The sequence below is a fragment of the Manis javanica genome, chromosome X, assembly GCF_040802235.1.
Source record: "Manis javanica isolate MJ-LG chromosome X, MJ_LKY, whole genome shotgun sequence".
Taxonomy (NCBI): domain Eukaryota; kingdom Metazoa; phylum Chordata; class Mammalia; order Pholidota; family Manidae; genus Manis; species Manis javanica.
The window spans coordinates 108,762,321-108,778,787 of record NC_133174.1 but is presented as its reverse complement, the minus strand read 5'-3'; the positions used below and the strand labels follow the sequence as shown (position 1 = coordinate 108,778,787).

At 37.7% G+C, this 16,467-nt stretch overlaps 1 pseudogene; it reads left to right on the top strand.

The window, feature by feature from the left end:
* Positions 1-2,358: 2,358 nt before the first annotated feature.
* On the top strand, positions 2,359-2,730 carry LOC108392607 (large ribosomal subunit protein eL31-like; annotated as a pseudogene).
* Positions 2,731-16,467: the final 13,737 nt, after the last annotated feature.

Below are 16,467 nucleotides of genomic sequence, written 5' to 3'. Positions count from 1 at the left end.
CAGCAATTCCTCCAGTGCCATCACACTGCACTTCCTGGAGATGATATTCATATGTTGTGGTCTATGAGAATGACACTTCCTGCAGCTGTAAAGTACACAGCCTGGAAGAAGTCCTTATTCCTTCTCACCCTCCCTTTCTCAGGGAATGTTTCCTTGAGCTCCATCACAAGGTTACAGAACTATGTATCTTGCCTACTTACCACTTATCACAGTTGTAATTTTTTATATTTGGTGAATATTTAGCTAAGTTTACTCATCGCTACAATCAGACACATTAAGGTAAGGGCCTTATCTGCATTGTTCATTGCTCTATACCCAGTATCAGCACAGTGCTTGGTATGGAGAAAGGTACTCAAAATATTTGAGTGTTGGTAAAAGATGGGAAAAGAGGCATAGGAGAAGCAAGAAAGAGTTGTCCTTTCTCTGTCATTTAAGTTTTCATATCTTGTTAATTTCATTTTAATCATCACCATCTGTGTGCCCTGTTGGTGTAAAATTTGGTCTCTATGTGTTTGACCATTTCTCCACAGGCTTCTCTGGAGGAGCAACAGAATAGTCGTAGGTCTCCAGGGCTCTATATACATAGTGCATTACTTGGTAGAGTTCATTGGGTTCCCTTGGTTCTGTTCAAGCTGAGCCTGACTCTTATTTTGATTCACTCTTTTCATCAGTTGGTGGTAACAGAAAACTATTGTTGGTCTTTCTTTCTTCCTTGGGCTTTCTTGAATGAGTAAGAGATATTTCAGAAGATCTTTCGACTGCACATGTTTGTAGAGGGATGTCTACCCATTTGTCTGTCTTTGGCACCTTGGCACTGTCTCTGCACTTACACTGAAAGGGAGTTACCCTCTTCTTTCTTTCTTGAGTACTTGTGGATGGCTGTTCTGTGCCTGGGATCAGTTGTTGCCCACTTGTGGTTGGTTGGTCCATATTGGTGCCAAACTCCTGTGGTTTGCTGGTAATCTCAGCCATTTTGAAGCCTCCAGGTGGTCAGCCTCAGCCCCCTGATCTCCCTATATATACCTTTCTGAGGGCACTGAGGAACACTAACTACCCTTACCCTTTGTTTGGTTATCAAAGCACTGCTCCAGCCAATGGTAGCAGTCAGGTGGTTTTGACGTCACAAAGCAAAACCCCCAATACCCCTCCCTTCCAGTCTAGCATTCACCGTCACTGCCATTATCATCATTGCCATCATTTCTTCCTTCATATTGTACTTGCTTTCTTATGGAATTTGATCACTGGCTTATCATAAAAGGATATAATTCAGGAACAGCCAAATGGAAGAGATGCATGAGGCAAGGCATGCGGGAAGGGGAGCAGAGTTTCCATGCCCTCTCAGAGTGCCATTCTCCCAAAATCTCCACAGGTTCACCAACCTGAAAGTTCTACACTTCCTGTTTACTTTAGAATAAAATATGGTTTTACCTACCTCTACTCTCTAGTTTCTAATGGATTTATGTGTCTTGCTATGGCATGTTCTATTTAACATATTTCCGATGATTCCACACCCCCTTCTCAAATACATTCATTAAGTTAGTATCCCTGAAGCTTAGAAGGTTCACTTTCCATGGAAGAAGTGACTTAGGTAGGATAACATCATCCTACCTACAAAAAATCAACATCTCCCTACAAACTACTAAGCATATGGTAAGCACACAATGATATAATTATTGTCATCATTATCACTCATTCTTATATATTTTCATTATGCAAATCCAGTGGGTTTAAAAATCATTGCAATTAACCATATCAACAGATACAGGAATTTTTGTCAAAATTCAATAATCGCTCATAATAAGATCTCTTGACAAACTACAAATAAAAGGGTATTTCTTCAGACTGTTAAATGGCGTCTACCAAAAAAAAAATTCCTAGAGATAACCTCATACATTATGGTGAAAGATTGAATGTTTTCCTTCAAGGATGTTTATTCTTACCACTCCAATTCAACATCATGCTGGGGATCCTGACCATTACAAAAAGCCAACACAATTAAGTAAAATACATACAGATTAGGAAGCAGTAAATAAAACTGTCCCCATTCATCAATGTCATGATTTTCTACTTAGAAAATCCCAAGGAATCTACAAATATTCTGGAACTAATGAGTTTAACAAGGTCACACAATACAAGGTAAACATACAAAAATCAACTGTATTTCTATCTACAAGAAAGGAGCGATTAGTAAATTGAATTTTTGAAGTACCATTCATAATAGCATCAAGAAAACATGCAATAGTGGATATAAATCCAACAAAATATATGTAATATGTGTAGGGTTAAAATTGATAAAACTTTGAGGAAATAACTCAAAGGAGACCTAAAAAACTTCCTTTCTAACCTGGGCCTGGCAGAATGGCACCTGCAGAGAAGGGTGGCAAGAAGAAGGGCCATTCTGAAATAAAACTGGTTGTGACCAGAGAATACACCATCAACATTCACAAGTACATTCATGGAGTGGGTTTCAAGTGTGCCCCTCAGGCATTCAAAGAAGTCTATAAATTTGTCATGAAAGAGACTGTAACTCCAGATGTGCAAATTGACACCAGAATCAACATAGCTGTCTGGACTAAAGAAATAAGGAGTGTCCTATACCATATCCATATGCAGTTGTCCAAAAAAATGTAATGAGGATAAAGATTCCCCAAATAAGCTCTATTTGTTAGTTACCTATGTACCTCTTGCCATTTCTAAAACTCTACAGTTAATGTGGATGAGAACCACTAATTGTTAAATAAAGTTATAAAACCTCCAAGAAAAGACCTAAATAAATGGAAATATAAAATGATTCTCAACACCCAATATCATTAAGATGTCAATTCTTCCCAAATTAATCTACAATTACAATAAAATCCCAATCAAAATGTCAGCAGGCTTTTGAAAAATTAGAAATCAATAAGCTGATTTATATGGAAATTTATATGGAATTTTATATGGAAAAGCAAAGGACTTAAAATAGTCAAAACAATTTCGAAGAAGAATAAAGTTGGAAGACTCATGGTACCTAATTAGATGTATTACCATAAGGCAGTGGGAATTACTACAGTGTAGTATGTTGGTGAAAGGATAGGCACATAGATAAATGAAACACAATAAATGGAGCCCAGAAATAGACCCATTCATAAATGGCCAACTGATTTTCTGTAAAGGTGTCAAAGCAATTCAATAGGTGAAGGATCATTTTTTCAATAAATAAGTATTGGAATAATAATAAAAAAAGAAACTTTGGTCCATGGTCCCTCCATACCTCATACTACATAAGAAATTTACTTGAAGTGGATCATAGACCTATATATAAAACCTAAAACTATACAACTACCAGGATAAAACAGGAAAAAAATATTGGCAACTTCAATGATTTTTCGATAGGTTCCAAAAGCATGAACCATAAAAGAAAAAGTTGGATTTCATCAAAATTAAAAACTTCTCAAAAGACATTGTTAAGAAAATGAAATGGCATGCTACAGACAGGAAGAAAATATTTGCAAACCATATATCTGATAGTGTACTCTTATGCAAAGTACATAAAGAACTAAAAATTCAAAAAGCATCAATCCATTTTTTTAATCAGAAAAAGATTTGAGGAAAAGCTCATATATTGCAAAAGATGGCAAAGAAGCACATGAAAAGACATTCAAATTGATCAGATCAGGAAATGTAAATAAAATCACAATGACATACTATTGTACAATGTTAGAATTACTACATTTTCAAAAATTGATAATATCAAGTGTTAGTAAGGATGCAGACCCACTGGGATGCTCATATATTTTTGATGGGCATAAAAAACATTACAGCAACTTTGGGAAACAAGGGAGCCAGTTAAACATATACTTACCATGTGACTGCAATTCTACTCCTAAGAATGTAGCTTAAGGAAATGAACACTTATGTCCACACAAAAATCTATACATGAATGTTCATGAAGCTGTATTCATAATTGCCAAAAACTAGACACAATCCAAATTTCCATCACTTGTATAGACAAATAATCTGTTACATCCATACAGTAGAAACCCACTTTGCAATGAAAATGAACAAATGACTAAGGCATGCAGAAATGTGGATGGATTTCAAATGGACTATGCTGAATAAAAGCAGCCAAACTCAAAAAAGTACTTATTATATGATTCCATTTATATAAAATTTTAGAAAAGGCACAACTATAGGTACAGAAGGTACAGAAAACAGATTACTACTGCCCAGAGACTGGAGTTCGGGGTGGGGGTTGATTACAAAGAGACATGAAATGAGGGAACTCCTAGGGAGTAATCACACTGACCTGTATCTTGATTATCGTGGTTTCCTCACTGTATATTTGTCAAAACTCATAAGACTGTACACTAACAAGAGTGAATTTCTCTGGATATAAATTGTACCTTAATAAACCTATTATCAAAAGACAGTCCTGAGGTCATCCAGTTTATGTAATCCCATCACTTTTAAGACTAGTGATGTTTGAAATGTTCTTTATTACAAGTGTTCTAACTTTTTTCTTCATTGGACTAATCAGAATTAGGTAGTCAGTTGAGACATTTTGGGCCTGTGTGATGATTATCTCTTCCCTCTTTACTGCTACCTCTAGGAGCAGCTGTAATGATTCAGGGCATCACCTCAGCCAATGCTAGTCAGGGGTTGCAATTATTTTTCAATACAGCAAGATATTTTTGTGTTTCGATCTTTTTCAATACAGCAAAATATTTTTCTTTCTTTCCCAAAGAAAGGAAATCTTACATAAAATTCCACTATATGAGATGGGTTAAACCATATTCCATTCTGTGTCACAGAGTAAGTGATTATAACTTGGAGAGAAAGTGGAGCACAGTGTTTAAGAGAATAGACCTTGGAATCACACAGACCAAGGTATGAATCCAGGTATCACTTCTTAAATATGTGGCTTTGGGTAAATCATTTAGTATTTCAGAGTCTCTAGTTGCGCTTCTATAAACTGGTGATAGCACCTGTCTTACAACAAGGTGACTATGAGATTAGAGGTGCATTTGGAAGGTGCCCAGCACCATATTTTTTTCCCAGCTTTATTGACATATAATTGATATACAATTTTGTGTAAGTTTAAGGTGGACAATTTGATGATTTGATATACTTATATATTGCAAAATGATTACCACCTTAGCTTTAGCTACCACCTCCATCACCTCACATAATTACTGTATCATTTTGTGCTAAGATCTACTCTCTAAGCAACTTTCAAATATATAATATAGTATTATTAACAATAATCACCATGCTGGACATTAGACCCCCAAAACTTATTCATCTTATAACTGAGTTTGTACCCTTTGATCAACATCTCCCCATTTCCCAAATCCCCAAACCCTTGCCATGCACCACTCTACAGTTTCTATTAGTTCAACTTTTTTAGATTCCACATTTGAGTGGTATCATACAGTATTTGTCTGTCTCTGAATTGCTTCACTTAGCATAATGCCCTCAAGGTCCATCCATGTTGCTGCAAAAAACAGGATTTACATCTTTCTCGTGGTTGAGTAATATTCCACTGTACTCAAATACCACATTTTATCCATTCATCCACTGACAGTCATTTATGTTATTTCCATATCTTGGCTATTATAAATCATGCTGCAATGAACATGGGAGGGCAGACAACTCTTCAAAGACCCAATTTCATATCTTTTGGACATACACCCAGAAGTGGAATTATTGGGTCATATGGTAGTTCTATTTGTTATTTTTTGAGGAATCCCCTTTCTGTTTTCCATAGTGGGTGCACTAATTTACATCCCTATCAACAGAGCACAAAGGTTCCCTTTTCTCTACATCCTCATCACCACTTGTTGTTTCTTATCTTTTTGATAATAGCCATTCCAACAGGTATGAAGTGATATCTAATTGTGGGATTTGCACTGTGGTTTTGATTTGTATTTCTCTGAATAGTCATGTTGAGAGTCTTATTGTATACTTGACCATCTGTATGTCTCCTTTGGAAAAATGTCAGTTGAGATCCTCTGTCCATTTTTTAATCAGGTTGCTTTTTGCTGTTGAGTTATAGGATTTCTTTAAGTACCTCATCAGATATAGGATTTTCAAATATTTTGCCCTATTCCATGAGTTGCCTTTTCATTCACTGGTTGTTTTTTTACTGCTAACACAATATTAAATACACATTGACTGCTCTTATTATCTCCATCCTCTTTACCTTCCCAAATTCCATCTTATGTTTATCTGTATCTGGGTTTCTTCTTCAGTAATTTCAATCCAGTCTCCCAGTGAAAGTAGTGGAGCTCTTCTCTCTTCAGGAGGGGTTGTATTACTAACTGGTATGTCACCTTCATTCCAACACTCAGTTCCAAACAAAAGAATTCCCAAACTTCCATATAACTTACAGCTCTAAGGGACCATAATGGCATCTAATGATATAGTACCAACTTCTGATCCATAAAATGAGCACAAATTGATACAAACACATATACATATGAAAAAAACTCTATAATGGAATAGTCAAGAAATAAAAGCAGCCATTTCTGTCAGAGAAGAATCTCAACCTCATGTAGGGTAGCAAGGAGTATCAACAGTACAAAAGAGAACCAAACAGAAATGATAGAGCTGGGAGATAGAAGAACCAATTAAAAGATTCACTAGAGGGATTTAACAAAATCAAATAGGCAAAATAAATAATCAGTGAACCTGAAACCAAATCAGTTGAGGTTCCCAAGTCTGAGGAGAAAAAAATAATAGAGCGTAAGTGACTTATGAGACACCATCAAGCAGCCAAGTGTACAAATAAAAGGAATCCAAGAAGAGAAAGTGTCAAAGAGAAGAAATAATGGCCAAAAACTTCCCAAGTTTGAGGGAAAAGTTTGACATACAAATAAAGAAACTTAGCAAATTTCAAGATAAACCACAAAACTACACAATAACATGTTATAAGCAAACTGTCAAAAGACAAAGAGAATATCTTAAGAGCAATAAGAGAAAAGTGATTCATCGCATACAAAAGAACCTCAATTAGAGTGTAAGCAGAATTCTCAGCAAAATCCTTGCAAGCCAGAGGCAGTAGAATGATACATGTATATATTAAGTGCTGAAAGAGAAAAAGTGCAAACTAAGAATTCTGTATCTGACAAAACTATCCTTCAAAACCAAGGGAGAAAGGAAGATATTCACAGATTTACAAAAGATGAAAAAGTTCATTAACCACTAGACCTGCCTGACAAGAAATGCTAAAGGTAGTCCTTCAAGTTGAAATGAGAGGACTCTAGACAGTAACTTGGAGCCATATAAAAATACAGTTTTCCACTAAAGGTAAATACATGGACAAATTTAATTTATAGAATTAATACTAATCTTTTTCAAATTCTTACAAAAATTTGAAGAGGAGGGAACCCTTAACTTATTTCATGAGGACAGTGTTTTTCTAATACAAATGCCAAAGATACTATAAGAAAAAAAAAGACTGCAGACTAATATTCCTGATGAATATTGATGCAAAAATCTTCAACAACATACTAGTATATCAAATTCAAGAGAATATTTAAGGGATTGTACACCATGACCAACTGGGCTTTATTCCTGAAATGTAAGCATGGCTCAGTGCACACACACATACACATACACACATACACACACACACACACACACTCAGTACAATATGTAACATCAACAGAATGAAGGACAAAAACAACATGATTATCTCAATTGCTGCAGAAAAGTCATGGGACAAATTTCAACACCTTTTTATGATAAATGTTCTCAACAAAAAGGAATAGCAGGAAAATACTTCAACATAATAAAGGCCATATATGAAAATTCACACTAACATCATACTCAAAGGTAAAAGACTGAAGACATTTCCTCTGAGATCAGGAACAACACAAGGCAGCCTGCTTTCATCCATGTCTATTCAGCACAACACTGGAAGTCCTAGCCAGAACAATTAGGCAACAAAAAGAAAAGGCACCAAAATTGTAAAGGAAGTAGAATTATCTCAGTTCACAGATGACATCTCATATGTAGAAAACCCCAAAGATCTCATACAAAAATTCCTGTTAGAACAAGTAAAAAACTCACCAAAGATGTAGGAAATAAAACCAACACAGAAAAATCAGTTGAGTGTTTTTATACTAACAATGATCAATAACAAAGAAATGAAGAAAACACTTCTGTTACAATAACATCAAAAAGTTAAAATACTTGGTAATAAATTTAACCAAGGAGCCAAAAGACTTGTACACTGAAAACTATAAAATATTGCCTAAAGAAATTAAGGAAGACACAAATAAATGGAGAGTCATTCCAAATTCATGGATTAAAAGATTAAATATTCAGATATCAACACCAACAAAAGTGATCTAAGGATTCAAAGCAATTCCTATCACAATCCAAATAACTTTTTCTTGTGAAATAGAAAAATCCATCCGAAAATGCATATGAAATTACTAGGGACCTTAAATAGCAAAAACAATTGAAAAAAGAAGAACAAAGTTGGTGGACTCGTACTACCTGATATCAAAACTTACTATAAAGCTACAGTAAGCACAACAGTGTGGAATTGGCATATAAACAAGCATATAGCCCAGTGAAATAGAATAGAAATCCAAGAAACAGACCCTTACATATATAATCAAATGATTTTTGACAACAGTGCCAGATCATTAAATGAGAAAAGGACATTATTTTCAACAAATGGTGCTAGGAAAACTGGATATCTGCATGCAAAAGAATGAAATTAGACTCTTACCTTATGCCATAATGCAAAAATTAACTCAAAATGGATCAAAAGCCTAAATGTAAGAGGTGAAACTATAAAACTATTAGAAGAAAACATAAGGCAAAAGATTTACAACATTGGATTCAGCAATGATTTTTTAGCTATAACACCAAAGATGCATGCCTCAAAATCAAAAAGACAAACTAGACTTCACAAGATTAAAATATTTTAAGCAAAGGACACTACCAACAGAGTGATAGGGAACCTTTGGAAGATAAAATTTACAAATGATTTATCTCTTAAGGGATTAATTTCCAGAATATAGGCACAACTCTTAAACTTCAACAACAGAAAATAATTTTATTCAAAAAGGCCAATGAACTGAATAGACATTTCTCCAAAGAATATATACTATTTACCAATACCACATGAAAAGATGTTCAATATTACATATCATTAGGGAAATGAAAATCAGAACCACAATGTGGTATCATCCCACACCCATTAGGACAACTACTATTAAAAAAACACCAGAAAATAAGAAGTGCTGTTAAGGATGTGGAGAATTTGGAGCCCTTGTGCATTGTTGGTAGGAATGTAAAATACTGTGGATAAGAATGCAGTTCCTCAAAAATTTAAAAATAAAATCACCATAGGATCCAGCTATTATATTTCTGGGTATATACCCAAAAATAACTGAAAGCACAGTCTCCGTCTCCAAGAGATAGTTGTATACCCATGTTCATAGAAGCATAATTAATAACAGCTAAAGTGTGGAAGAAACCAATGTGCCCATCAACAGAAGAATGAATAAGAAAATGTGGTATATACATACAATGGAATATTACTCAGCCTTAAAAAGAAATTCTGACAAATGCTGCATGCATAAACTTTGATGATGTTACGCTAATTGAATATGCCAGTCAGAGAAAGAAATACTGTATGTTTCTGCTTACATGTAGTAAATAGAGTAGCGAAATTTATAGAGACATAAAGTAGGATGGTAGTTGTCAGGCTTGGAGAAAGGACAATGTCCAAGCTGCTGATAACAACCCTACTACCCATGGGCCCTGCTATAGACTCAGCAAGAGCCTCATAACCTGGCTCCAACCCAGCCTGACTGTGATATTCCAGAGGTAATCCCATCAGGGCAGGGAGCCAAGAGGAGAAGGTATTTACCTGCTGAAACCAGTCTATAAAGACTATAAGATGTGTTTGCTACTTTAAATACACAGATATCAAAGCAAGGCTGAATGTGTCTTCAAGAATGATGCAAGTATGAATAAAATAATAAAGGAAATAAAAAAATTCAATAGAAATTGTCAACAGTAGGCTTGATGATATAGAAGAAATAATCAGCAAATTTGAAGATAAGGCAATTGAAATCAGCCAGTTAGAGGAATAAAAAAATAAAAGGATGAAACAGTAAAGAAAGCCTATGTGATTTTTAAGACATCTTCAAGTGAATGAGCATTTGCATCATGGGAGTCCCAGGAGAAAAAAGAGGGAAAGGGGAAGAAAGTTTATTTAATAAAATAAAAACTCACTACCCCAAAAAACAAAACAAAAAAATAGATATGGCTTTTCAAAATTTTAAATAAATAGCTGAAAACTTCCCAAATCTTGGGAGATATGGTCACCCAAGTACAGGAAGCTCAAAGGACCTCAAGCAGTATCAACCCAAAGTTTACCTGAAGATACATAATCAAAATATTAAAAGTCAGATATAGAGAATCTTAAAAGCAGGAAGAGGAAAATGAATTATTACATACAAGGGAATCCCCATAAGGTAATCACTAAATTTTGCTGCAGAAACCCTGAAGGCAAGGACAGAATGTTAAGATATATTCAAAGTTGTTGGGGGTGGGGGGTAGGGGACAATGGCCAGCCAAGAATGCTGTATCTGGACAAATATCCTTTTGAAATGATGGAGAAATAAAGACATTCTCAGGTAAACAAAAACTAAGGGAACAAAAACTAAGGGAGTTCAACACCACAGAGACCTGCCTTACAGAAAAATGCTAACAGCTTGTCCTTCAAATTAAAACAAAGGGACATGAAGTAACAAAATGGAAACATAAAAGTATAAAAGTCACTGATAGAGGGTGGAGCCAAGATGGCGGCGTGAGTAGAGCAGTGGAAATCTCCTCCCAAAAACACATAGAGCTAAGAAAATACAACAAAGAAAAATCTTCCTAAAATAGAGACCACAGGACACAGGACAACATCCAGACCACATCCACACCTGCAAGAACCCAGCGCCTTGCGAAGGGGGTAAGATACAAGCACTGGCACGGCGGGACCCGAGCGCCCCTCCCCCAGTGCTTTTTGGAAGCCTTAAAGGGACAGGGACCCCGTTGCTAGGGAGGCAGGGTGCAGGACAGGTGAGTGGGTGCCTGGGACCAGCACTTGAGGACGGAGGAAATCGCGCGTTTTTCCCCTTTTTTTTTCTCTTTTTGGCGAGTGCTTTTTGGAAGCCTTAAAGGGACACGGACCCCGGTGCTAGGGAGGCAGGGCGGCGGGACTGGTGAGCGGGTGCCTGGGACTGGCACCTGAGGACAAAGAATATCCCGCGTTTTTCCCTGCGGGACCAGTGGGTGGGTGCCTGAGACCGGCACTTCAGGACGGAGGAAATCGCGCGTTTTTCCCCTTTTTTTCCCTCTTTTTGGCGAGTGCTTTTTGGAAGCCTTAATGGGACAGGGACCCCGGTGCTAGGGAGGCAGGGCGGTGGGACTGGTGAGAGGGTGCCTGGGACCGGCGCCTGAGGACAAAGAATATCCCGCGTTTTTCCCTGCGGGACCGGTGGGCGGGTGCCTGAGACCAGCACCTGAGGACGGAGGAAATCGCGCGTTTTTCCCCTTTTTTTTTCTCTTTTTGGCGAGTGCTTTTTGGAAGCCTTAAAGGGACAGGGACCCTGGTGCTAGGGAGGCAGGGCGGCTGGTGAGCGGGTGCCTGGGACCGGTGCCTGAGGACAAAGAATATCGTGCGTTATTCTCTGCGGGACCAGTGGGCGGGTGCTTTTTGGAAACCTTGAAGGGACAGGGACCCTGGTGTTAGGGAGGCAGGGCAGCAGTACCAGTGAGCAGGTGCCTGGGACTGGCGCCTGAGGACAAAAAAAAAAAATCACATGTTTTTTCCTTTTTTTTTTTTCTTATGTTCCCTCTCTCATTGTTGCTGTTGTTGTTTTGGTTTGGAGAGTGCTTTTTGGAAGTCTTAAAGGGGCAGGACAGGTCACTTAGACGAGAGGCAGGGAATCAGGGGATCTCTGGGCACTCTAACCCCTGGGCAGCAGGGAGCACAGAGGCCCAATACGGAGATAAATAGCCTCCCGGCCGCTCCCCATCCAATGAGGCTCCACCAATTTGGAGGAGCAGCCCCAGCCAGGCCACGCCTACAGCAACAGTGGAGATAAACCCCATAGCAACCGGGTAGGAAGCAGAAGCCCTGTCTGCACACAGCTGCCCAGCACAAGACACTAGAGTTCGCTATACTCCCAGGTGAGGAAGGCCACAAACCAACAAGAAGGGAAGCTCTTCCAGTGGTCACTTGTACCAGCTCTGCACATTATCTCTATCACCATGAAAAGACAAAACTACAGGCAGACAAAGATCACAGAGACAACACCTGAGAAGGAGACAGACCTAACCAGTCCTCCTAAAAAAGAATTCAAAATAAAAATCATGAACATGCTGACAGAGATGCAAAGGAAAATGCAAGAGCAATGGGATGAGATGCAGAGAAAAATGCAAGAGCAGTGGGATGAAGTCCGGAGGGAGATCACAGATGTCAGGAAGGAGATCACAGAAGTGAAACAATCCCTGGAAGGGTTTATAAGCAGAATGGATAAGATGCAAGAGGCCATTGAAGGAACAGAAGCCAGAGAACAGGAACGTATAGAAGCTGACATAGAGAGACATAAAAGGATCTCCAAGAATGAAACAACACTAAGAGAACTATGTGACCAAGGCTAAAGAAATAATATTCGTATTATAGGGATACCAGAAGAAGAAGAAAGAGGAAAAGGGATAGAAAATCTCTTTGAAGAAATAATTGCTGAAAACTTCCCCAAACTGGGGGAGGAAATAATCGAACAGACCATGGAATTACACAGAACCCCCAACAGAAAGGATCCAAGGAGGACAACACCAAGACACATAGTAATTAAAATGGCAAGGATCAAGGACAAGGAAAGAGTTTTAAAGGCAGCTAGAGAGAAAAAGGTCAACTATAAAGGAAAACCCATCAGGCAAACATCAGACTTCTCGACAGAAACCCTACAGGCCAGAAGAGAATGGCATGATATACTTAATGCAATGAAACAGAAGGGCCTTGAACCAAGGATACTGTATCCAGCACGACCATCATTTAAATATGATGGTGGGATAAAACAATTCCCAGACAAGCAAAAGCTGAGGGAATTTGCTTCCCACAAACCAGCTCTACAGGGCATCCTACAGGGACTGCTCTAAATGGGAGCACCCCTAAAAAGAGCACAGAACAAAACACACAACATATGAAGAATGGAAGAGGAGGAATAAGAAGGGAGAGAAGAAAAGAATCTCCAGACAGTGTATATAACAGCTCAATAAGCGAGCTAAGTTAGGCAGTAAGATACTAAAGAAGCTAACCTTGAACCTTTGGTAACCACAAATCTAAAGCCTGCAATGGCAATAAGTACATATCTCTCAATAGTCACCCTAAATGTAAATGGACTTAATGCACCAATCAAAAGACACAGAGTAATAGAATGGATAAAAAAGCAAGACCCATCTATATGCTGCTTACAAGAAACTCACCTTAAACCCAAAGATAAGCATAGACTAAAAGCCAAGGGACGGAAAAACATATTTCAGGCAAACAACAGTGAGAAGAAAGCAGGGGTTGCAGTAATAATATCAGACAAAATAGACTTCAAAACAAAGAAAGTAACAAGAGATAAAGAAGGACACTACATAATGATAAAGGGCTCAGTCCAACAAGAGGATATAACCATTCTAAATATATATGCACCCAATACAGGAGCACCAGCATATGTGAAGCAAATACTAACAGAACTAAAGAGGGAAATAGACTGCAATGCATTAATTGTAGGAGACTTCAACACACCACTCACCCCGAAGGATAGATCCGCCGGGCAGAAAATAAGTAAGGACACAAAGGCAGTGACCAACACCCTAGAACAGATGGACCTAATAGACATCTATAGAACTCTACATCCAAAAGCAACAGGATATACTTTCTTCTCAAGTGCACATGGAACATTCTCCAGAATAGACCACATACTAGCTCACAAAAAGAGCCTCAGTAAACTCTAAAATATTGAAATTCCACCAAACAATTTTTCAGACCACAAAGGTATAAAAGTAGAAATAAATTCTACAAAGAAAACAAAAAGGCTCACAAACACATGGAGGCTTAACAACATGCTACTAAATAATCAATGGATCAATGAACAAATCAAAATAGAGATCAAGGAATATATAGAAACAAATGACAACAACAACACTAAGCCCCAACTTCTGTGGGACGCAGCGAAAGCAGTCTTAAGCGGAAAGTATATAGCAATCCAGGCACACTTGAAGAAGGAAGAACAATCCCAAATGAATAGTCTAACATCACAATTATCGAAACTGGAAAAAGAAGAACAAATGAGGCCTAAAGTCAGCAGAAGGAGGGACATAATAAAGATCAGAGAAGAAATAAACAAAATTGAGAAGAATAAAACAATAGCAAAAATCAACGAAACCAAGAGCTGGTTCTTTGAGAAAATAAACAAAATAGGTAAGCCTCTAGCCCAACTTATTAAGAGAAAAAGAGAATCAACACAAATCAACATAATCAGAAATGAGAATGGAAAAATCACGACAGACTCCACAGAAATACAAAGAATTATTAAAGACTACAATGAAAACCTATATGCCAACAAACTGGAAAACCTAGAAGAAATGGACAACTTCCTAGAAAAATACAACCTCCCAAGACTGACCAAGGAAGAAACACAAAAGTTAAACAAATCAATTACGAGCAAAGAAATTGAAACGGTAATCAAAAAACTACCCATGAACAATACCCCGGGGCCGGACGGATTTAACTCGGAATTTTATCAGACACACAGAGAAGACATAATACCCTTTCTCCTTAAAGTGTTCCATAAAATAGAAGAAGAGGGAATACTCCCAAACTCATTCTATGAAGCCAACATCACCCTAATACCAAAACCAGGCAAAGACCCCACCAAAAAAGAAAATTACAGACCAATATCCCTGAGGAATGTACATGCAAAAATACTCAATAAAACATTAGCAAACAGAATTCAACAGTATATCAAAAGGATCATACACCATGACCAAGTGGGATTCATCCCAGGGATGCAAGGATGGTACAACATTCAAAAATCCATCAACATCATCCACCTCATTAACAAAAAGAAAGACAAAAACCACATGATCATCTCCATAGATGCTGAAAAAGCATTTGAAAAAATTCAACATCCATTCATGATAAAAACTCTCATCAAAATGGGAATAGAGGCCACGTACCTCAACATAATAAAGGCCATATATGATAAACCCACAGTCAGCATTATACTGAACAGCGAGAAGCTGAAAGCATTTCCTCTGACATCGGGAACCAGACAGGGATGCCCACTCTCCCCACTGTTATTTAACATAGTACTGGAGGTCCTAGCCACGGCAATCAGACAAAACAAAGAAATACAAGGAATCCAGATTGGTAAAGAAGAAGTTAAACTGTCACTATTTGCCGATGATATGATACTGTACATAAAAAACCCTAAAGACTCCACTCCAAAACTACTAGAATTGATATCGGAATACAGCAAAGTTGCAGGATACAAAATTAACACACAGAAATCTGTAGCTTTCCTATACACTAACAATGAATCAATAGAAAGAAAAATCAGGAAAACAATTCCATTCCCCATTGCATCAAAAAGAATAAAATACCTAGGAATAAACCTAACCAAAGAAGTGAAAGACTTATACTCTGAAAACTACAAGTCACTCTTAAGAGAAATTAAAGGGGACACTAATAAATGGAAACTCATCCCATGCTCATGGCTAGGAAGAATTAATATCGTCAAAATGGCCATCCTGCCCAAAGCAATATACAGATTTGATGCAATCCCTCTCAAATTACCAGCAACACTCTTCAATGAATTGGAACAAATAATTCAAAAATTCATATGGAAACACCAAAGACCCCGAATAGCCAAAGCAATCCTGAAAAAGAAGAATAAAGTAGGGGGGATCTCACTCCCCAACTTCAAGCTCTACTACAAAGCCATAGTAATCAAGACAATTTGGTACTGGCACAAGAACAGAGCCACAGACCAGTGGAACAGATTAGAGACTCCAGACATTAACCCAAACATATATGGTCAATTAATATTTGATAAAGGAGCCATGGACATACAATGGCAAAATGACAGTCACTTCAACAGATGGTGTTGGCAAAACTGGACAGCTACATGTAGGAGAATGAAACTGGACCATTGTCTAACCCCATATACAAAGGTAAACTCAAAATGGATCAAAGACCTGAATGTAAGTCATGAAACCATTAAAGTCTTGGAAAAAAACATAGTGACCTTCCATAAACATGAGTGACCTCTTCTTGAACATATCTCCCCGGGCAAGGAAAACAACAGCAAAAATGAGCAAGTGGGACTACATTAAACTGAAAAGCTTCTGTACAGCGAAAGACACCATCAATAGAACAAAAAGGAACCCTACAGTATGGGAGAATATATTTGA